Below are 23,960 nucleotides of genomic sequence, written 5' to 3'. Positions count from 1 at the left end.
AAGAGCCTATAACCCTGCTGTTAACCTGTTTTTTACCACAGCACCGAGAGTAGGCTCATTACATTTGAGCAGGCCTCTAAAAACCTGTTTCTGAGAATCTCTGGCTGAGAAATAAGTTGCTAAGTTCTGATTAAGTTTTAAACTCTTTGCTTATTTAAAAGTTTTGAGAGGCAGATGTTTCTGTGCTTATAAAGGCCCTGAAAGCCTATTTACTTAATGAGGCTCTCACTGTGAGTGATGAGAGCCAACATGAATGGAATATAATCTGCCAATGTTTTGGTTATTTTTTTTTAATTCTAGTTTGAATTATTTCACATGAGATATTTGGTGTTATGTGTCTGTGACTGTGCTCCTCATTGGCTTGAAGTGGGTGGGGATCACTCCTGTACCTAAAGCAGTGACATTCAAGTAAGAATCTAATCATAGTTAAGTGGTTGTGGGCTCATGTTCCCGGGCCATCAAATCTGGACCCACCAGAATTTGTTGCTTATTTAGTCAAGAATATTTCATGATCTGGAGAAAACAGTTCCATAGTAATGCTAATGTTTCTCTACTGCCACCAGCAGGTCAAAGCTTGAATACCACTGACATTACCTCTTCTGTAACGTCACATTTGCGGTTCCATGTGAAATCTTTCAACCACTAACTTAACTGATCTTTACTGAGAAACCAGCAACTGTATAAAAGCTTGGCCTTCAAATTCAGTGTGTCCTGAGTGTGTGAAAAGTTTATGTAATTGCACATTCTCTGTAACAAGGACTTGGGACTGCACACATGAAAACCTACTTTGGGAGACCCCAGTAAACAGCTACAGCACATGGGAGCGACCCGGACATAAGGAAAGGCAAAGACTGAAAAAGTTCTGGCATGGCAGGTATTAAATGGCTCCTACTTGTGACTGGCTCTAAATCAACACATATAGCACACAGCTCCAAAACTGCATCGCTGGACAGATGATATGTTTATAATATTTTTTCTTCCATCACTTCAAAAACTCAAGTGGTAAATGAGTTCTTGATGCATTTTTTCACTTCTCCTATGTCTCCTCCTCGTCTGAACCACAGCAGCTACCTGTGCCCAGTCACAGCCACTGTAACTGCTTTCAGGCTTGATGAATCACATTGCTTGTGTTCCATTTATGTACTTGAATGTTCTCCTCTCTGTATTTTGCACACTTGGCCAAGATGCTTCACTTTGTATATTTATTAAGGCAAAGGTGTAAAATCCACAGCAGGCACTATTCTGCTCATTTAAAAGATGCAGCCCTCATTGTGCACTCTTAGTAGATCAGTCTGTGGCATTTTTTTTGTGAGTGATATCAAGTTTGCATGTTCTTGTTGTGTGTACAAGAACCTTTAAATTAGGCCCTGAGAGTATTTGACAATCATGCATAACTGACTGTTCACTGCTGTTACCCTCCATTTGACAGTGGCACCAGGGTGAAGATTTTGTGTTATTATCACATTCCTACATATTTCTGATAGAAAATCCTACACAAGCAAAATGTAGGAGCTGTGGTAGAACTGCACACAGTCTAAAAAGCTCTTTAGCAACATATATTTTCCTGTCAGGTACTGTTAGACTAAATGAGAAGCAGAAGACAAGAGGATTAAAATCCAAAACGGTCAAAAGAGGAGTGTAGTTGGAACAAAGAACATCAAGAAGAGATTTGGGTTGTAAGCAGCTGAATATTACATCCTGCTATTAATAACCACCTAGCAAATGCGTCTTAACAAATACACATGCACAACATGCACTGACTGATAGATCTGACAGCAACTAGTCAAACTAAACCATCTTTTATTACAGTGGAAGGAAAATAACAACATCCACCCTCGCTTTCTAACATACAATTAGTATTATTTGGTATTTTGCATATTCAGAACAGGAGTGTAATGTATGTTTTGTAGTATAGAAAAAAGCAGAGCTACTGCAGGCTGGTCAGCTAATTAAATGACTGCTTGGCCTTGGTGGCAGTTAATGCTGTTCAATTATGAATGAGAGAGATGGGGTGAAGAGGGCAGCACAATCAATGGGACGGAGGTTTGTAGGGATGGTGCAGAGGATAAAAAGGGATAAAAGCAAGGCAGGAGGAATTGAAAGAGAGGAGAAAATAAAGGATGATGGGTTAGATGAAATCAAAGAAGAAGGGAGAAGTATGAAAACAAAGCCCAGAGAAAAAAGAAAGAGAAAGAAAGAATTCTCTTCAAACAAACACTGGTGGAGGTGCACACTTGATGTTGTGTCAGTGTTTTTGCTGCTTTGAACTAAACAGTGGAGGGTCTAATTTAGTGTCAGTCTGGCTGAAGCGGGCCCTTCGGCGACATGGCACCCAGTGTTTGTTTTGGTCTACCTGACAGCCAGAGGCACCTCTCTTTATCTCTCTCTCTTTCTCACTGTCTCTCTATCGGTTGTCACATCTTTGTCTAGATTTAAGTTGCATTTCTCTGCTGCTGTCAGCTGTTTCTGTCCGAGCCTCACTTTTTATTCTCTCTCTTTCAAACAGAAAGGAATTCTTTTATTTCAGTCTCTCTGTAGTTCCCATTTTCACTCCAATAATTCTCTTGAATATAGTGTTATGTTGTGTCAACGTTTTTCAATTGCTTACTGATTTAGAGTCTTAGATTTTAGACATAAAAGCAAATTCTCATTTCTCGCTACAGCTGTGGATTTTGTCAATTAAAACTAAAGACTGATCTATTTCAGCTGGCATTAGCTAACACAAAAATTCTGTGTTGGGTCGAAAACATTACACCTAATATTTGAATGTTTTTACCTGATTGTTAATAAAACTAAAAGCCTGAAAATGGGTATGAAATATTCATTTGACAGCATAGAGGATTTCATCCATAAAAGACATGAAAGTCTTCAGCAGCATTGATCCTGTAGCTAGTTTGCCATTTTGTACAGTGGCCTATAGGGACAGAGCACATACTAAAGAAAAAGCACAAACATCATGGAAACATGCTGCAACACTCAAAAAAACACACGCACAAATAAAAGCATGTGCAAAAAGAAAAGTGATATCTACCTGATGAAAGAAATTACCTTTTTGGAAAAATTCGTTTGATAAATGTAATTTGAATTTTTAGTCTGGCTCATGTCCCACCAGCTAACATGGTGGGGCAGGGCCACTGGGGGAGGGGGTAATGTGGTGAGAACATGCCATGTCATGTCGTCCATCTTTGTATACAGTCTATGCTGGAGCTCTATGACCAACTCTTTGTGCAGAAATACAAACCTTAACAGACTGGCTGTCTTACGGTTATGTTGTGATTATTGTTGCTTATTGTAGAGATGAGTGAATGAAAAGGTCTTATCATGTTTGTTCCAGACATACTGTGGTTTAAAATAGATCAGTAACTATTACACAGATGTTGCATAAACTACTAAAAACATATACATCATAATGGTATAAGAAAAAGTTGTTTGGGTGTTTTTTTGTGTGAAGCCCAGACTGAAGATTGACTCAGGGTGCAGGTTGCATCAGTGGCTGTGTTTAAAACCTCTGTGTGAGGGTTTGTCTCTGTTGACTTCATTTCCCCTACATTCACATTACAATAAAAACAGAATGCAACACAATATTAAATTGAACTGAGAATAGCTGGCCTTGTGGTTAACTGAGCCCCATCCGTTTCCTATTCCTCTGAAGAATTGTGACATACAACATGTGCACAAAGCTGCACTGATATGGCCACATGCACATTTGTTTTCATACCCCATGGGGGTATGAAACCATAACCACTACTCGCCTAACCTTAAACCAAGCCGTCACCCTAAAATTCAATGATTTACAGAGTGGGGACCAGCATACTCCACAACATGAGTTTTTAAGCAGTAATACTAGGTGCGCGCACACACACACACACACACACACACACACACACACACACACACACACACACACACACACACACACACAAAATTAAATCAGTGCAGAGCTTGGCACTTGTGCTTTCCTGGCCCCCAACCTGCTGGCTGATTCAATTTTCTGGGCAGATCTGCCGACAGTGACCGCTAACATTCACCTTTAGAAGGAGAGAGAGAGAGAAGTGGGGGGGGTTAGCAATGGGGTTGGCAGGTTGGGAAAGGCAAAGAGGGGGTGAGAGAAAAGGTGACTGTTAGAGCATACTTTTAGAGTTAGAGGGGGTGTGTGACAAGGGTGAATGCCAATACTATTCCTGAAGGGAAGTCGACATGGAGGAGAGTCTGCCAACAGCTTTACTCTAGAGAAAGAGGGTATGACAGAGACACAAGCTTGGTTCATGTCTTCTGTGTGACTTAAAGGAGAATAGTGAGATTAAAACACCTAACAGTTGCGTTTCTGGCAGTAGTTTGTTTCTGGTTTCCATTTTTTCTTGTGAATAAGTGGTTGAATATATATCTGCCATCCTGCCAGATATTTCACTCAGCTACTTACGTGCAATCATTGGTGCACACAATATATGGATCCTGTGGCACCGCCATTCAGCCTTGCTGTTAATTTGTCTCAGTGGCTACTCATGGTACTGCAATGAATGCTACTGCATTATAAAAGAGATAGTAGTAAAGCTGTTGACAGGTCACCTCTAACTAACAAAGTGAATTACATTTTGTATAACGAATTCTTAAGGGCACAACCCCTTTGCCATCCTACTAGTTAATGCCATACACAAAATAAAAACACATGCAGCAAACACAAGCTTGTGTGTAATCTGGTATCTATTCTCATCATAAGGGGTGATTGCCGTCATAAGGCTAGTACACGCACACACACACACACACACACACACACACACACACACGCACACACGCACGCACACACCAAGTGTATCTCCTCCGGCCACCTCGTACATACCCCACACACATGCATTTATGTTTTGCACAACACCATGTAATCCTTGTTCTCTTTCTTTCTTTCTCTTTCTCTCTCTCACCTGAACATGTGCCCACATAGACACACACACACACGCACACACACACAGACAGACAGACACACACACACAAACACACACACTCTAGTCCTCTGATCTCCCGTATGGCTTCCCTCTCTTCAAAGCCTTTGTCCCACTGTGTTCAAACTCTGTCATTAAAAGTGATCCTTTATGGAACCTCAACAGAAGCAAGGAGGAGCGCTGTGGCAGGTGCAGATGAGGAGATGTGAAGGAATATGATGAGGGATGAAGAGACGAGAGGAAAAAAGAAGGGATGGGACAGAGAGGGGAGAGAAAAAGAGGCAAGACGAAAGGAGATGCAGAGACAGCAGCGCTCTGATTCTGTTGATTCTGTTATTCCAGCTGCCCCCTGGACTCTGTGGAGGAGGTGGGTGAGAGGAGGATGTTAGCCAAGCTGACATCCATTATGGACAATACCTCTCACCCGCTGCATCAGACAGTGGAGGCTCTGAGCAGCTCTTCAGTGGCAGACTGATACACACCCTCACTGTAGGAAGGAGCGTTACTGCAGATCTTTCATTGCTACTGCTGTAGGACAACTCAGCAGTTTAGTTGTACTCTGATCATACCCTTGCTTCATCACTTTTTTTGTAAACACTTTTGTAAATACAACATTTTAATCTTTGCACACTTTACTCTTTGTTTCTACTTTAACAAGTGGATTTCCCCACTGTGGGATCAATAAAGTTCGATCTTATCGGAGATTTCCTCAAAAAAATATATGAAGGCTACCGGTATAAATATATATATATATATATATATATATATATATATATATATATATATATATATACACACACCTGTATATGTACCTGTATACACATATTACCCAAGAGAGACATAATTTTCTCTCGCTCTCACACACACACACGCACGCGCATGCACACACACACACGTAGCATAATGATTATAAACATATATCGGCTAACCCATGTCTGCTACCTACTTACTGATCAGAATCTCTATATGAACATAATTTTTCTTATGAAGATAATATTTGAACACACAGTTCAGCCATACTAAACTTTAACCCTGACATTTTCTCAGCTACACCAGCTGTCACTCTGACAGATGTATGGGGGAGATTTCATCAAGGCCAAATCTGACTCTAAAGAATGGCACATTTACTTGTGTATTATATAGCTGCAGAGCTGCACAATGTGACTATGTTGACTAACTGTCAAAAACGTTAAGTCAGTTAAGTTAAGGTAAGAGCTAGGGGTAGAGAATGATGATGTTTGAATAATTGAATTCAATTAAGAAAAATTCATACATACAGTTGTGTCTTTAACTGGCCCCTGGAAATACCCTCATAACATGGTCAGTACATCATTTTACTACAGGGCCAAATATAAACAACAGAAATAAGTGGTGGGAACACTGCCAGTTAAGTTAGCATATCAATAACTATGGACAGCCATTTGAAGCATCCAGCAGGAACTGGGGCGCTGTCCACAGATCAGCAAACAAGTCAAACAGGTTTTTAAGTTTGATTCCCCACCTTTGGAGACGTTTGACTCTCAGTATCCAAATTATTGACTGCAGTAACAAAATCGGTTGGGGCAAGAAACACTAACAGTCAGACAGTACAGTTTATCATTTCCTGTTTGAATTAGTCTCACTAGCCTGAACCTCAATAACGCTGGTTAAAAAAAACAAAAGAACAAATGCGCATAAGTGACATCCAGGCTTTTTTCATGTAGTCATTTAAACTGTCTATAACAGAATTTTTTGTCCACTCGAGGGCGGTGGAAACAAGCTCAGAACACTGACACACCATCATCTTTAAAGTTGATGTGGGTAATTTGGTAGCAACATAAAGAATTACAGAGCTTTTAAGATTGTGTTGTTGTCTACCTCGAAAATGTAACATTCACGCATCTTTCGGCTTTTGGTCTCTTTTTTTGGTCTCTAACTATTGAACGAGGAAAAATGTGTCTTTTTTTGTCCCTAACTCTGTGTGTTTACTGTTTGGTGGTGAGCTGTTAATGTTTGAGCTTTCTGCGTAAGTTATAGCCTTTTTAAAAAATATTCTAACCAGATGATATAGATTACATATTTGATCATCAGTTGTTGTTCATAGTGTTATATTTCACACACAACATAGGAACAATTATCTATGTAAAGCAAAATACTGTAGCTTAACATCGTCACAATTTAATATTGTGGAAGCCTAATCGATCAAAGTTTTACTTGGACTCAGTACTGCCACACCCAGTTAAACAAGTCCTGCATTACTTAAAAAAAGAGATTTTTAATGTACTGATATACAGTACGCACAGTATATCAGTACATCTGTTTCATATGTGACTTGTTTTGTTTCCAGATCTTTGTCAGTGCTTTGATGAGTGCAAAGTTACCAATAAGAAAGATGGCAGAAAGAAAGAAAATCTAATAAAATGAAATTAACTGTCAATAACTAAAAGTCTTAACATGCAATAAAACACTAATTAATAGATTTGGCTTTTGCAGTTCATCTTAGATATATGTCATTTACACCGACATACAGAGATGGATATGGTGTGCAACGAGAGAGGTAAAAGTATTGAAAAGGACAGGCAGCCAGGCCGAAAGGGAAACAGGAAGGCATGAGACAGACAGAATGAAACACTGATAGACAGATAGAAAGACAGAGAGGCAGGCAGAGAGGAAGCCACAGAAACAAAGGAGGTCACATATGCTCACTTCCATAGACATAAGCCCTGATTAAATTGAGTGTGTAGTAGCTGGCTGCTCTTCAAGTGCACATGTGTGTGTGCGGGCAAGAGTGTGAGTCCTGTAATATTCTCTGCAGTCCCATGGGCTGTAGCTGAGCAAACTCAATCAACTCCCACTCACCTATGTGGCCCTCCCTACACCGTCAGGCCAGGACTAGACATCGGCCCAGCCTCTCCTTTGGCCTGAGAGAGAGAGACCGAGAGAGAGAGAAAGAGAACAAGGATTACCTGGTGTGTGTGCAAAACATAAATGCAATTGTGCGGGGTATGTAAGAGAGAGGCTCTAGGAGATACACTGGGTATGTGTTTGTGTGTGTGTGTGTGTGTGTGTTTGTGTGTGTGTGTGTGGGCACATGTTCAGGTGTGCCCTTGAAAGAATCAAAAGCCTCTGCTGATTGAATGCATCAGTACGAGGGATGGAGGTTTTCCTGTGTGTTTAGCTTTCACGTGTAGGTCTGTGTGTGTGTGCTATCTGTATGAGAAGATGATTAAACACCAACGCACAGTTTCTTTCTAAACTCTGATTGATATTTTCTTTAGTTTATCTTTTACATGCATTGAATGGACACACTCAACCTCTGGCCCTAAAAACACACTTTTTAATCAGAAACATCTGCCATGACAAGCCGTTGCTATGGGAATGAAGGGAAGGAAAACGGCATGTAGGGGCGGAGCAGTACCGGCAGAGACAACACCAATCAATCAACTGATCAATCATAATTGCCTCTTTTGCATATTTGCCACATATTCATAATTATCCTTCATTTATGTAAATCTGCAGCAGGATATAGGCTCCAGAGACACTGTGAGGTCAGTACTGAACCCGGACCTGTTGGTTCCTGAGAGATCAAATTTGAGCTTTATTTAGATTTATGCAGATGTTAACAGTAATGATATACAGCAGGCACAGCGCCCTTGTGTGTCAGTGAAGACATTAATGCGTCTATCGATGCACACTTTCTTACTTTTCAAATGGTGTGTGGTTAAAATACAAGACTAACCTGTGAACTCCATTTGAATAAAACAGGATTCATATATTCATGTTATTCCTAATTTTGGACTTGACAATGACATTGAGTCTTACGCAGTCTGACTGAACAATTTGTCTCTTACACTGTATCAGCAGTTGGTCCCACTGTTGAAACTCCTGAGTCTGTAGCAACTACAGATTCATGGAGGTGACCACGGCAATGCCTACTGGTGTTAAAACTGCATGCACTGTTTAAAGCCTCTATATTTCCATAGCTCACCCACATGCATGAAGGAGGCTACGTTGCAGAGAAAGTACTAGCATTTGCATGTTCCTGGATGGCCTGGCTGTTATCAGCTTGCCAGCTCCAGCAGTTCACCAACCAGCTAGTTAATGGAAACACTGATTTGCATTTTCCTTTGCAGGTTTAATAAAAATTCACTTCAAATTTGCCTTATATTTGGATGAAAACATACTTATTAAATTAAACGCTTGTAAAAATAGTTATTGCCCATAACTAATAAGTTACTTGAATACATTTTTAGTATTTTTTGAAAAAGCAATTACATGACTTCACTATTTACAGACAGAGGGATGTTACATTAAGTCAGCTCTGAGGGGCTGAATTTTAATCTTCCACACCCACTTGTCACATTTTCTGTACCTGATGTGTAGCAATAAAAAGCATGACGCTGTGGTTTACCAAGTACACAGCATAGTTTAGGACAGATGTTTCCTAACTTTCCCCACAATGTATCACTATGTAACAATACTGCTATTAATATCATGCAATTATTAGGCCTTTCTAAAGTGATATGAGCACCACAGTTTGACCATCACAGATTCAGTTGGTATTTACTGGAGATAATTAGATAGCTAAGCACTGATAAATACCCAGAGCACCCCAGTCCTATCATGACTATGAAGTCACACAGTCAACATACTGTGTACCTTCAAAAAAAACAAAAAAAACAAAAAACCCTGCATTATTAATGAAATTAGGCCTGAGTGGTCTGTCCCTTCACTGAACACACAGATAAAATACCAAACATTCATCTAACTCTTGGGAAGTAAGCAAACAAGCCAGTACATTAAAAATGACGAAGCAACTGACTGTCATTGAAAATTGCAAGTGAATTTCAAATTGTATTACCGTACATTAACTACTCATGTGACTCTGCCCATAATTGTGCAAAACTGACTGTGTAAGTAAGTAATTAACAATTTTATTCATGCAGATGATTTGGTCATATTTTCTCCATATGCTCCCGTGATGATGCTGCCTTTTACTTTCAGATTTAATGCCAACATGAAAATGGTAATTAGTGTTTGGAAGAACAGAAAAAAGTTCAATTTAAAGAAAGATTTAGTGTCTAGATACTTTAAGGGATGACAGACATGCATGTATACAGATGGCTAATAAACTCTATTTAATGTGTACCTGTGGTGTAGGTAAAGAGCAGACTGTGAAGACTTACAGCTGCTTATACTGACGCTATAAAAGCATTTTAGTGTGTACCAAGTTTTTATTGTGATATTCTTAGCATATATTAGTCAGCATATTGTAAATGTACCTGCACTCCAAGCAAAGACAAAACTTTGTGCAACTGGGTTAGATGGAAAATACAAGAAACGCATGAAATACAAGAAGATGGAGTTGTGGTTACTCTGCTGCATTGTCTTTTGAGAGATTTATTGAATGTGATGTGTATCCAAGCACAAAACAAATGGTTTTAATGAGAGGGACGTGCATTTTATATCATGGTTGTTTTCAGTATTTGAAAATGTTTCATAGCAGAGGACCAGAGAAAATGAAAGTGATACACAAATACACACACATTACTAGATGTACTTGTCAGATTTAGCCCTACAGCAACCGAAACAATCCAATACTACAAATCAGTTCACATGTACATGTGTAAATCTAATGGAGTGTACGTTTATATCTATTGATATATGGGTGTGTGCTTATATATATATGTATATATGTTACGTCAATATATCAGTCATGGTGTCTTTTTTTGTAATGCATTATTTTTATACACATATCTGCAAAATATACTTACACTATCTTGTGACTCCTGTTACGATACCGTATTTAATTATTATTACTTGGGTATTATTGTATAAAATACATTCTTACAACTGTCAAAGTGAACTTCATTTGAAGTACTTTATAGTTATTCTTTGACAATGTATATTTTATAAGTGGATTGCTTGTTCATTTGCATTTATAGTAATAATCTGAAAAGTAACTAGTGACTAAAACTGACTAATTGAACTGGAGTAGCAGTAGCAGTTTGCCTGTGGAACACATATAACTAGCATAAAATAGAAACACTTACATACACGTACACTAAATGCAATGTTATTTTCCACAACTATTTAAATCACTGAATTAATAATGAGTTTCTGGAAGATGCTTTGTCCTCTTTGAATTTCCCACCCACACCCACACATGAACATGGCAGATACAAAAGATGATCTTGACAGATGATCTTGTAGTTGACATAGTCAATAAGGCTGAACACAAAGACTGAGAACTCAAATAAAATTCATACAAAATTCAAGGAAAAATGGATTCATGTGTTGTTGAATTCATCTTGTGTGTGTGTGTGTGTGTGTGTGTGTGTGTGTGTGTGTTGGGGGGCGGCAGAGGGGGATATATGCCTGTGGGTCAGAGTGCCACAGTAATCAGCCTGTGTGACTCACACTGGTGTCTGTCAAGTCACAGTGATACCCATAATACCATCTGTTTATCTGTGCTTTGATAAATGACAGCCTAACACCAAAGATGTCTCCAAAATCAAAACAGAAGGATTAAAAACTTTAACTGAAATCAGAGAGGAAGAGTTTGTGACCAGGCTAGACAACACCTACAGTATATAAACACACAAACAGAATCCGAGTGCACAATGTTCACTGCAAAACATATTCTGTTTTGGCAGTTTCTCTTGTTGGTGTTGAAAGTGGGAAATAACCCGCGTACATGCAATTTTACTCTCTGGTCAATGCGCAATGGTCAGAACCATCTATCATATAATATATAGTAATGAGAACATTTTAAAGAGGCTGGTGGTTGGGCAGCAGGGATTCACTGTAAGAGAGTAGTTTCTATATGACAGAAAAAATATATATATATGAAACTCACACTCACACAAAACTGCACACGGAAACCAGCTTGTCAACAGATGGCGAACCCATCGAGGAGTAAATTTGGCTGTAACAGAGAGAAACAATAAGAGGAAGCAGGAAGGATGTTGTGTTTGTGTGTGAGAACTGGACTGTAAGAGATAATGTATTTCTGTGTAGGTTGAGGCAGTTCATTTGGAGCAAAGAAGATGTCACTGACCACTGACCCAGAGCACTGTCAATAATGTAAGTACTACGATGCAAACAGCAACCTTTTAATCAGAAAGGTCAGATGGAGTCTGCTCTATCTGCTTTAATTCTTGGCAAGAACCTTTGTATTGCATCTGTTCTTTGATGCAATGTCCTTGTCCGGGTGAGTGTGTGTGAGTGGGTGGGTGAATGCTGGTCCTGAGTGTGAAAGCGTGCAGAGAATCGCAGGTCATATGCAGGGCGGATGAGTAAGCTGCCTGATGCAATTTGCTGTGTGTTTGTGTTTACCTGGGAGTGTGACTGGGCGAGGACAGGGGAGCACATTACTGTCACTTGGTTCAGACTGAAAATGCCATCTCAGCACCTGCTGGATGGATTGCAATGAAGTTTGACTCAGTCATTGTTCCCAGAAGATGAATTGTACTGGTTTTGTTCATCGACTGACATTTCCTCTAGCATCAACATGGGACTGGAGACTATCCTCTACAGGCCGTGACATTAGTTGTTTCTGCAGGCAAAGAATTAGATGTGTTGTGTTTATGCTATAAAGGCTGTTAAGTGGCTAGTATATCACATACTAAAACCAAACCATGACTGCTTCCACATGTCCATCTGGAGGGCATGGAGAGATGACATACAGTATCTGTTGGAAGACTGCTTGTGGGATTGACTTTTATGATTTTATTGATTTTATGATTATGATTTTATGATCAAATCAGTTTGGGATTTCCATGAAATTGATCAGACATTCATGTTTTCATGATGAATTGTAATAACTCAGGTAATCTCTTCTAGTATATTTAGCTGCCCCAAATTAGTAATTACTTAGTAATTAGTTTTTCTACAGCTACGGAGCAGATTTCAAATCAAAATTCAAAAAAACACATCAGATGTCTTTCTAAATGAGATACACCAAAACAGCATCATATTGACTTAACTACAGACCAGGAAAGATAACACAACACAAATTAAGAAATTCAAGAGTGCCTGGGCTATGTAGAGCTCTAATAAGGATAGAAAATATTGGCTTGAGAGAATTAATTATGTAGTGAGAGCTCACATATTCCTAATTAGCAGTTTGAGGGCATTAATTATTAATTCAAACACATAGTTTATCAAAATATTTTCCCCCGATGCTGTCTGCAGGACTCCTTAATAGTCTTAGATGAAGCTGAACTGATTGAAAGTGGATATAACAGATTTCAACACAGCAAAACACTTTCAGTGTTTTGTGCTGTTTGCTTACATACAGTTGGGAGTAATATGTCAAGGCAATAAGTGACCCCAGAAGGGGACGCTGCAGAGCACAGGCCAACACTGACAAGACAGAGAGAGGGGGAACTGAAAGGCACGAGTGTGGCCAGGCTGATGCTGAGTGACCATCTGCTTAAGTTTGTTCCTCTTCATTCTTGTTTGTCAGGTGTCTCACTCTCTCTCCCAGTTTTTGTCCCTAAATCAAATATGTACACTCTCATCATCTCTCTGCAGTTTTAATCATGCATCTGTTCTCTTGTCATATGGATCTGTTAGTTTCTCAGAAACACAGGCTACTTAATGCTAAGAAGAAAAGCATACTGTAGATACCAACTGAGCTATGACTCAATGTTCACATGTGCTGAACATTTTCTTGACCATGGAGCAAACAGCTTAGGTATCCAGGGTAATGGTTCTCTGTCTCTCTATGTGTCGGATCCACTTAATATTCCAGCTATAACATCACCATGGAGAATCCTTGATATGAATTGCCAGATGGTGTGCATTAATTTCATATAACTCCACATGACTCAAACATAGCAGGCTGTTGACACTGACCCTTAAGGAACAGAAAACCAGGGCCGCCAAAATGGAACCTTCTTGCTGTGAGGCAACAGTGTTAACCAACAATCCACCGTGCCACCCTGTAGAACAACAACTAAAAATAACAAATAAACACTGTGCAGGTTAATCAGGCCAGTAACTGCACATCAGCAATATACAATTTCAGGACTACAAATACCTGCAGAAGGTACAGAGAGAGAGAGAGGACAGAGACAGAGAGCATGAACTATGGGAGACAGAAGGCACAAGTTAGTGACAGTCAAAACATGGATGAAATGCATGCATTATACTTGTTGGGTTCAGTAGGCCTTAAAACTATGGGAAAACTTCTTAGCACAAGGTCAACTTGTAACATAGATGGGAAAGGCTTCAATGTAATCAACCAGAAAAGAACGTAACGCGCCATACTCTGAAAACCACACCCACCAGAGGAAAAATGAATTCATTCTTTACCATGAACATATTGTGTAAAGGGGCCTCTTTAAAAAGTTGCTCTTATTACAAAAAATGAAAATTACATAACTGCTGCTTTGTGGTAGAATGTAATACCAAAAAGGCAAAAGACCCAGAGTTAACTTTTTACAGGGTCCGGAACAACAACAACAAAACTGTATAATCAATATATACTCAGGAACTGGTGGAGGTGACCAACCTGAGCCCACAAGGGGGCGATTTCAGTCAATTGAAGCTACCACACTCCCACTAAAGTCACATTACAAGCAACAAAAATAACAAAATATTTTTGGAGTTAAATTGCAATGGAGAAAAACATCCTCACAAGTGCAACGCAGATTGGTATGTTTACAAATTATCAGTGATGTGAATGCATGTGTTTCAATGCACAGATCTGTGTTTATGTGTGGACTCCATGCCTGTGGGTCAGTATGACTCAGTAATCATGGTCTGAATGATTAACACTGGTTTCTGTCAACTCACATTAACTTCCTTAATATGGCATTTCAGCTCTGCCACAGCTCTACCACACTAGGTCACTGGTTCCCAATTAGTTGGAAACTGCACAACAGATTTGACTTGATCCCTCAAGTAGTGACTCATCTAATTAAAGGGAAAAAGTTGAGTTTAATGAAGCGAATCAATTGAGAAAACAATTAAGGTTTTCTATGCTGGTGTTATGATCTGTGGCAGTGGCTCACTGCAAAAAGTGTGAGAATAAAAAAGGGTTTAATAACATTCACTGATATCAAGGCCCAAAAGAGATGCTAACTGGGACTTCAGGCAGGTGGTTATTGCGTGTGTGTGTGCACATTTTTCAGCACTTTTCCCACCTAACTACTATTATAGGTTGAAAACCATGTATTGTGTAAACATCAAATACTGAGAAACTCAGATCCTGCTGTTTGACTAAAACACTGTGACGCAGATAACATTTCATTTCATGTAACACAGTCTAAAATTTCATTTGTAGAAGAGAAAAGAATAAGTAACTTACTACGGATAAACTAATAATGCTTAAAATGTTATTGTTAGTATTAGTTCACTGTAGTAGGTTAAGCAATTTATGATTCATGATTAAAAAAGGGAACTGTCAAAACACACAAGATTACCTAATTCGAAGATCATACAATTCTCCATCATAACATTTCCGTTATTGCGTTCGTTGTGGCTGAAAGAAGGTGACTTCTAACACGTGCCCATTTGCAGCATATAAGCATCCCTACCTGTGTAGACAAAAAAGAAGGTAGCAACAGACAGCAAGAGAGTGGTGTGAGTAGGCAGCCAAAGAAAGACAAGGGCATAGAGCAGAAACTCAAAATAAATTGGGCAAGGACTGGTGAGAAGGGTATATGGGCAATAGTCCACTCAGATTTGGTACAGTAGGTGCTGAAAGGGAAAACTGAGAAGAAGCTAGAGAAGATGGGAGATGTGATCTATAAATATGGTGTTGAAATGTTTGGAGTTTGTGAGAGTAGGAATAAAGCAACAGGAGACACAGAATAGAATAGAATAGAATAGAATAGAATAGAATGAGCCAAATTCAAGATTGGGAAAATTAAAGGAAAGCATAAAATCTAATAAAGGCTGGACCAAAAAACAGAATGAGTTAAAGTGGGTTTTTATAAGGATCTGTGCAAGCTTTCAATAGGGAGAGAAGTGGCTAACTAGACTAAGCTACACTCGAGCTTACTGTACTTACAAAAAGATGCATGCAGATAAAGACAGGGACAGAAAGTTAGGTCTACTAGTACATACACCCCACAATGGGGCAGCATAAAATCCTATGAATGTAAAAGCACCAATGTTAAGAGAGGTGAAAGTGAAAGCAAGGTCATGATCAGCCCTGTGCCTATAGATATGCTCGAGACCTGTTGCGGTTTCTATGGAGGCTTATCATATTAGCATGGAGAAAACAACTTGTTTCTAAGTCATGGAGAAGAGTCAAGAGGGAAATTTTCTTGTAGGGACAAAGGTTTGGTTAAGGCAGGGCAGTTTAGGCCTATTTGCTTTTTGAATGTAGGAGGTAAGATTTTCTTTCGCGTAGTGACAAAGGTTTTCAAGTTAGCTGGAACACAGTAAGCTCAGAGCAAAAAGAACCTCATAAGCACATGATCTGGCACCAAATTCAGTCAGCAAAAAGAGAAAAAAAAGGAGACTTGCATGGGGTATTCTCAGATCTAGGAAATGCCTTTGGCTCTGTACCCCATTGCTTACAATGGGAAGCACTGGATTACTTTAAGGCACCAGTGTACCTTCATGACATCTACATACAGTATGTTTTACAATACAAGTGTCATGGTGTGAGCTTCATTGTGTCTGCTGTATAGTCTACATGACAACACTGGCCCTGTCTCACTCAACAATCTCCGGCTGTGTGCCGCATGTGTTAAAACATCAACTCTGGATAATCTCTGGATATGAATCTCCTGACATTGTGTTATATGTGAAAACAGAAACATTTAATCCACACTGACTCCGGCCTATGTTCAGAGTTATCAGAACAGTGTGTATGTGCTGTTTTTACCATCTGTCCTCTATGGGCTATAGATATGCAGAATGCACTAGGGGAAATATAGATACAAAGCCTAAACAAATGCAGAGGTTAAAGGTCACTGGGTTCCTAAGCCTGTGTCTTAGAGTCAGAGTGGACTGACAGTTAAAACAGAAGTCTGTCTGCTCATTGAGATGTGCAAGGTTCTATGTAAGTTTGCCTGAAAACTGACATTTGACTGGATGACTGATCATCTGACCACATAATAGAAAAACTAGAACAAAAAGGCACCACCACTATCCACATAACAATGTAAAAATTGTTTAATTATGGAAAACGTGATTTTCACTCTTCTCCGCTTCTACCATTTTCATCTCTGCAACTACACAACTCCGCAGACTCTTTGGATGAGAAGAATGTCCAAGGGGGGATTTTTTTGGTTCGGGTATGTTGAAAAAGACAGAAAGGAAGGTCTATTTTAGGGCAGCAAAACACAGGGAGAGACTGGCAATTCAGGGTAGATTTAGGAAGTCAGCTCATAATGCCTCAGGAGATAGTCAACACAAATCTAAGAACAGACCTTGTGCTGTGGCCAGAAACATAGCAGATTGTGCATTTTGTGGAACTTACAGTGCCCTGGGAAAATGCTGTAAAAACTGCCTTCAAGAGGAAAAAGCTTAGATATACTGAAGTTGCTATGGAAGCAGAGCAGCATGACTGAAAAGTTAAGGTCCGCCCAGTGAAAGTCAGTCTTTTTTATGTGTAGAAAATTGGGTATGAAAGGGTGGAGCCTAAAGCAGGAATTAATGTGGCTGACAGTAAGGCAGACTTCACTGAATATCTCTGGCAAAACCGATAGGTAAAGTTGGATTAATTAAATCTGCTGAATATGTTTAGACTGTGACTGCAAATTGAGGTAAACTTGGTTGTTAGCAATTGCATAAGGTAGGTCTATTTGATTTGAGGAAATCCAGTCCTGCGTTAACTGGTGCCTCTAACTGAATGCAACAAAACCCACTAATGTTTGTTTAACTTGTACTAAAATGCATGTAAAACTCTTTTGGTTACTTTCCAACCAATGATGACAAAGACACAGGAGGTCACTGGCTCCTGCTGGCAACAGCTTTATATGTAGCCTAGCATACAGACATGACAGTGATGTTGATCTTCTAATCTATATGCGAGAAAGCAGATAAATGCATTTGTATTCACTATTCAAACTATCATGGAGGAGCTCCATTTTGAACTGTTGCCGCCAGCCACATCTCCATTTAGGCCTGATGTAGCCATCAGCCGGAAATCCATTCACAGCCATTCCTACCATTCGTCGCCCATTCTCCATCTTTGTGTTTTATTGCTCCAGGATGTGAAGAACTAATTTGTTTTAGCCACCACACTCCTAAGCCATGACTCAGGCGACAAACGGCAAATCACATGCTTGTATTTGAGAGAAGGACCTGGGTTACTATACTACTTTACTCTGCTGTTTTCTTCTAATGTTTTTAAACATTTCTTCAGTTAAATCAAGTTCATAATACTGTTATATTTGGTTTTGTAAAAGAACAGACTGGGACAAAAATGTGTGTATTGGGCCATTCAGGTGAAACTTTTTACTCTAAAAGGCACTGAAAATTTAGAGTGGGCGGGTGGGAAGCGCCAATTCCAGTTGACCTAGGTGAGAGGCTGGGTACACACCATACAGATCGTCAGTCTATCACAGTGCTGACAGAGACAGACAACAATTCACACTTACATTCACACCTATCAGCAATTTAGAGTCACCAATTAACCTAACCTCCATGTGTTTGGACTGTGGGGGGAAAGGTGTAAAAATGCCAAGTTCTTTAACAGACTGGACAGTAGATATGTATTCAAACATAGGACTTATTGTTTCTCCTGAATATTATATTGTGTAGTTGTTGTGCCTTTAATATGTGTAATGCAGTTTACCAGCTTAGTGACAAAAGCATTACTGAATTATCACACACCCGTATATGTCAGTTTCTTTGTTTCTTTGTGAGTATCAGAGAAGACGCTTGGGGGACTAAAAGGGATGTGTACAAGAATTCATTGGCCATGGAGCTTAACAAACTCAAACAATCACTTTACCAATTTGGAGCTGAATTCGAACCCAAAATTACAATCAGAAACCCTATTCCCTATTCCCTATATTCAACCAAGAAATTATACAATTGAAAAGAGTTATAAAATACATCACATATTGAAGGACTCCAGGCCAGTTTGCCGGTCATTATATTAAAAAGGAGAGTAGTACCATAAACAAGTTTTGCAAAGAGTTGTGGGTACATGAGTTTAAGTAGTTGCTGGATCTGGAGCTGTCGAAACTCAGAAGGGGCCTCTTTGTGTGGAGTTTGCATGTTCCCCCCAGGTTTGTGTGGGTTTTCTCTGGATACTCTGGTTTCCTACCACAGTCCAAAAACATTTAGGTCAGGTTGATTGGTGATTCCAAATTGCCCATAGGACGAGTGTCAGCATGTGTGGTTGTTGATCTCTATGTGGCCCTGTGATGGATGGATAGATGGATGTTGAAAAAGTTGACAATGAAATACTGAGTAAAAAAGGATGATGTTATTATGTGTTGTGTAAATAGTAGTTGACTAAGGATGGACCCCTGTGGCACTCCATTACTATATTTTCTTTATTTAAAAGACTGATGGCAACTCGGTCAGTAGCAAAAGTCCTCACTATAAAGTATAAATGTAACCATCTTCCCGTGATCCTGATTAGAATTAAGTGGGTATAGATAATGGATGGATGGATGTAACAATCTTCTAGATGTACAGACTAGACTTTGTTTAGTATTTTATGATCAGCTCTACCACATACTTTTAAGAGGTCAATGAAGATAGTAGTACAAGCAGCTCTTTGTTTGGGGTGGTGACAATGTTATCATATAATGCAACTGTAGTTCATGTGCTGTGACACACTGCATAGTGGAGAAGGCATATCTTACATGTCCTTTTATTTTCCTCCATGGCCTATCCATTGCACTACAACACCTTTTTAGGCCTATTTACATACCATGTCATATGGGTCATATGAATACAAATTGCTTTATAGAAGAAGGTTCCATCTGTTTATAAAGACAGGATCTTTAAAGTATGATAAATGCATATTTTTCACACGGTTTCATTATTACACTTGATCGTTTTCTGACCTTTTCTAGTCTATCGCTGGTTGAAATATACATTACTAACAATAATATGTACCTAGTAAAACAAACAGACTATCAATCCTATACTCCAGCTGACAGAAGCAATGAAACATTGCTCATATCATTGCACTGCAACTTTTTCTCTCCAATAACCTGTCTGTCAGTATCAAATTGCACTGATGTGATGTGATATAAGCACAGAGCCAAAGTCACTCTCTAGATGTCTACTTTTCCAATAAAAAAAGATGTGCAGAGTGGTTTTCTGTGGCTCAAAGCATATGGGCCTGCCAACAGCGGATGAAAGAGTGAAAGCAAAAGATAATTTTATATGCAGGATAAAAAAGGGGATAGCCAGACAGACAAAAATGAAGAGAGTGTCAGAGTTGCCAAGATTCAGAAAGAAAACATTAAGAGTAGACGGAGGAGAAAGGAGGAGGAAAAGGAGAGGAAGACATAATGAAAATGACAGATAAATGGGAAAAGATAAGAGAAAGAAGTAATAATGAACAGAAGGACTAACTGGGCCTGTAGTAAGAAAGAGATGGAGATATAAAGAGATAGGGCAGAGAATAAGACAAATATAGAAAGTAAATATAGAAAGCAATAGTAGAAAAGCAAGAAAATCTAGAAACTATAGAACAAACTACATGAGAGTGGAGAGTGACAGTGTAAAAGGAAGAAGGACACACAGGTAGAGACAAAGAAAAATGGCAGTAAAAAAAAAAGAGGATTAGAATGAGACATGACATATATTTGACATTTACCATCTATATTCAGTAAACAAGAACACATGGGATGACCAAGGTGAATGAATGTGTGAGTGTTAACTTTGCAGTTGTATAAATATTTAATATGTGCCAGACACCAGAATCCCTCCATTACTGTCCTCCACTAGAGGGACGGTCTCACATCTAAACAGCTGATACTATAAAAGTAGATAGCTCTGACTACTCCGTCTACTCCTGTCTCTCTATGTCAAAGCACATAGATGGGAATCCTGCTATACCATATATTAGTCCAGAGTTCAGCTGCTGTGTGTGTATGGGTGCCCCTCCAAAGAATGAAAACAGTTTGGTGATGCAGGGTTCATGCAGTGGTTGTGACTAGATTTGTTAATGACAAAATGCATGTGAGGTAAAAAGTTTTATTACTGCTGGTTCAAATTGGCAAAGGATGGTTATACTGTACACACTCAAATAGTGCGAAAGCCAATATAAAAGTTTTATCCATTTAGGATTCTTTGCTTTTCTCAATTGCCTCAAAGGTCAGTACTATCACAATTTTTTGCAGTTGGTCAATGTCACAAATGTGTGTTAAAGTTTAAAAAATCTTACATTAAAGAACCAATTTATCATTGCCTCAGCAAGTGAACGCCACTCATTATGTGTAAGAATATATTCTAAAGTTTACATGAAGAAAACATGAGGCCTCAGCAATTGGAACTAGACATATCAAGTGAATGTCCTTCAAATGTAATCTTTTCAATACTGAATTCCTTTTCTCTTCCCCTCTCTCTAGGCTTGGCAAGGAAACTCTGTCTAGAGAAATGCACCAGTGGTGCTTAGTGCTAAAAAGACTATCTTCTGAAGATACAAAATTGAAACACACAAAATTGAACTCACGCTACAGATGTATCATATCAGCTTCAAATACATTTTGGAAAACATTTTAATGATTACTTTGCCAGTCCATAGAGAACAATGCAGCAGAAGTTTTCATCCATTCATTGTGTATCTGGCTTTAAAGCAAACCTGAACATGTAAAGGATGTGAACATACTGTGTGTGTGTCGTGGTTATGGCTGAATCATTTATAATGCAGGCAGCATACTCAGGAGCTGTAAATGAAATATGTATGTAAATGATTTGCGTATGGCTAGATTTCTGGCTTTACATTGCTTTAGTGCTTCATGCATGAATCTTTATGGCCATCTGCATGTTTCTAACCTGAAGGTGTGTGCCTCTATATGCATGTCTACGTGATTCGTGTGTGTCTACACTTGTATGTGTGTGTGTGTGTGTGTACATGTGTATGCTAATGTGTTGTTTACCCTCCTCGGAGAGGTGACTAGTCACTGAATCAGCAGAAATACCCAGCGTGGGATGAACTCTCTCAGCAGCCATACAGAAATACACACACACACACACACACACACACACACACACACACACACACACACACACACACACACACACACACACACACACACACACACACACACACACACACTGTACAGCCCTGCATACTCCTAAAACACACACACATGACCACTATTATACTCTGACATGGACACAGAACACCACCAACTACATCTGTCTCTCATTTCTTGTCTTACAGTCTTTAAATCTCCCCTCCCCAAATCCTTTGCACTCAATAAACTCGCCCTCCACCAAAAACTAGACTGGCCTGAGGCGGACATGACTCTCGAACTGTGAACACTGCATGAAAGCCTTTTTATCTTCCTCCGTGAATTATTGGTTGCTCTGTTTTCTATTGAAAATGTGGATGCTTGTGTTAAATATAGTATAGAGTATATTCATGACAATCCAAATGTTTATTTGTGCTTCTGGCTTAGCAAAATTTAAAAAAATGATTCACAATGTTTGGGCCTTTAATACTAAATGGTAGTGTGATGCATGTGCTCTTTTGAAAAAGCAGTTCTGTTGTATTGGTCTTTTAGACTTTGCTTTTTAAAGCTGTATTCAAGAAAACCATGAACAAAAACTGAAAAAAAGATAAATTTCCACTAATGCACCGACAAAAATGCTCACAGAGTAATATGTTAAACCTGAAAGCACTTTCATCTGTCTGTCTTTAAGAAACATACTATAAACAAGTGTTAGAAGATGTCTAGATAGAATATCTGAACAACATATCTAGTTAACACCCAAATTAAGTACATAGATAGTGGCAGTAATAAGTCATTTTAGAAAAAATCTGGATGTGCACAACTTCAGCAATTATAGTAGAACAAGTTTAAATGGGGCTGTCAATGGCAGAGGTAAAACGTTTCCTGCTTTTCTCCTCTAAACTAACTTGCAGGCATATTTAAAACCTATATAACTGTTTGATGACTCACCACAGGCCACAACAGACTTATTAGCAATGTTGGCGCATTCCAGATCTCGACAAATAAGTACAACATTATCACTATCCATGGGTATGATGACAAAAACTAAGAAATTCAGGTCCAAGTTGTAATAAACATAAATACCCTTCACTAGCTAATGTGCATTGCTCTTCAGTAGATTCTATACAATATATATATATTTTTTTTGTGAAAACATCCTAATTGGTGTCTCCCAGTACCTTTTCTGAATTTATATGCTCACAAAATATGCAACTTAGTGGTTTCCTGCTAGTGTCATACGTGAAGCAGTCATGTTAGTTGAACAGGCTGCATGTGTCATGTCAAAGGCTGTATGTTGTATACTGGAATGAAATCCACACTGCAGGATTTGTTTTAGTTTAAACGTCCAATAGGGGACCAACATTACACGCTCATCATAATCTGCAGGGTGCCCAAAATTCAATTAAAAATTCAAAGCTCATAATCATAGGTGAGGACTGGAATACAAACTGATTGTTAAAACAAAAGCACTGCCTTCAAGCACAGCTCCCTCTTTACTACAACAGTTTGGTACATTGCTCACATTCCTGTAGATACCACATCTCCAATATGCTTGTCCACCTCACAGTCACACATTTTACTTGACCCTGAGTGGCCTGAGATACTGAAACTCCTTCTCTCAGAGCAGCACTCAACACGTCAACCCAGAGTTAGCGATCTGTTTACCACATCAAAGTAAACCCTTAAAAGATATCCTGTATTCAGGATAACATTTAAACTACGGTTTGAACTGATTAGTCATCACCTATAACTCTGTCAGGCTCTCAGTCACCCGAGTGCATTGGTTTACCTACATCTATTGGTGATCGCACAGTCACCTTTCAGTCTTACACAAGATGAGTTTTCATACTCAAATGATTGCTTTGCCGCATCACTTGAACTTGTCTTATGATGGGAAGTTTTTTTATGGTGACTTCTTTGCTAGTAT

General features: G+C 39.1%; 1 long non-coding RNA gene across 1 annotated transcript in view; it reads right to left on the bottom strand.

The window, feature by feature from the left end:
• The window catches only part of LOC113133208 (uncharacterized), a 79,677-nt gene that overhangs the window by 39,828 nt on the left and 15,889 nt on the right, over positions 1-23,960 (bottom strand). Inside the window, exon 2 of the long non-coding RNA XR_003295966.1 lies at positions 7,773-7,834. This is a non-coding gene — a long non-coding RNA (uncharacterized LOC113133208). The remainder of the gene's footprint in view (positions 1-7,772; positions 7,835-23,960) is intronic.

Source organism: Mastacembelus armatus, chromosome 6 (genome assembly GCF_900324485.2).
Source record: "Mastacembelus armatus chromosome 6, fMasArm1.2, whole genome shotgun sequence".
NCBI classification, from domain to species: Eukaryota; Metazoa; Chordata; class Actinopteri; order Synbranchiformes; family Mastacembelidae; genus Mastacembelus; species Mastacembelus armatus.
This window is presented reverse-complemented; position numbering and strand designations above follow the sequence as displayed.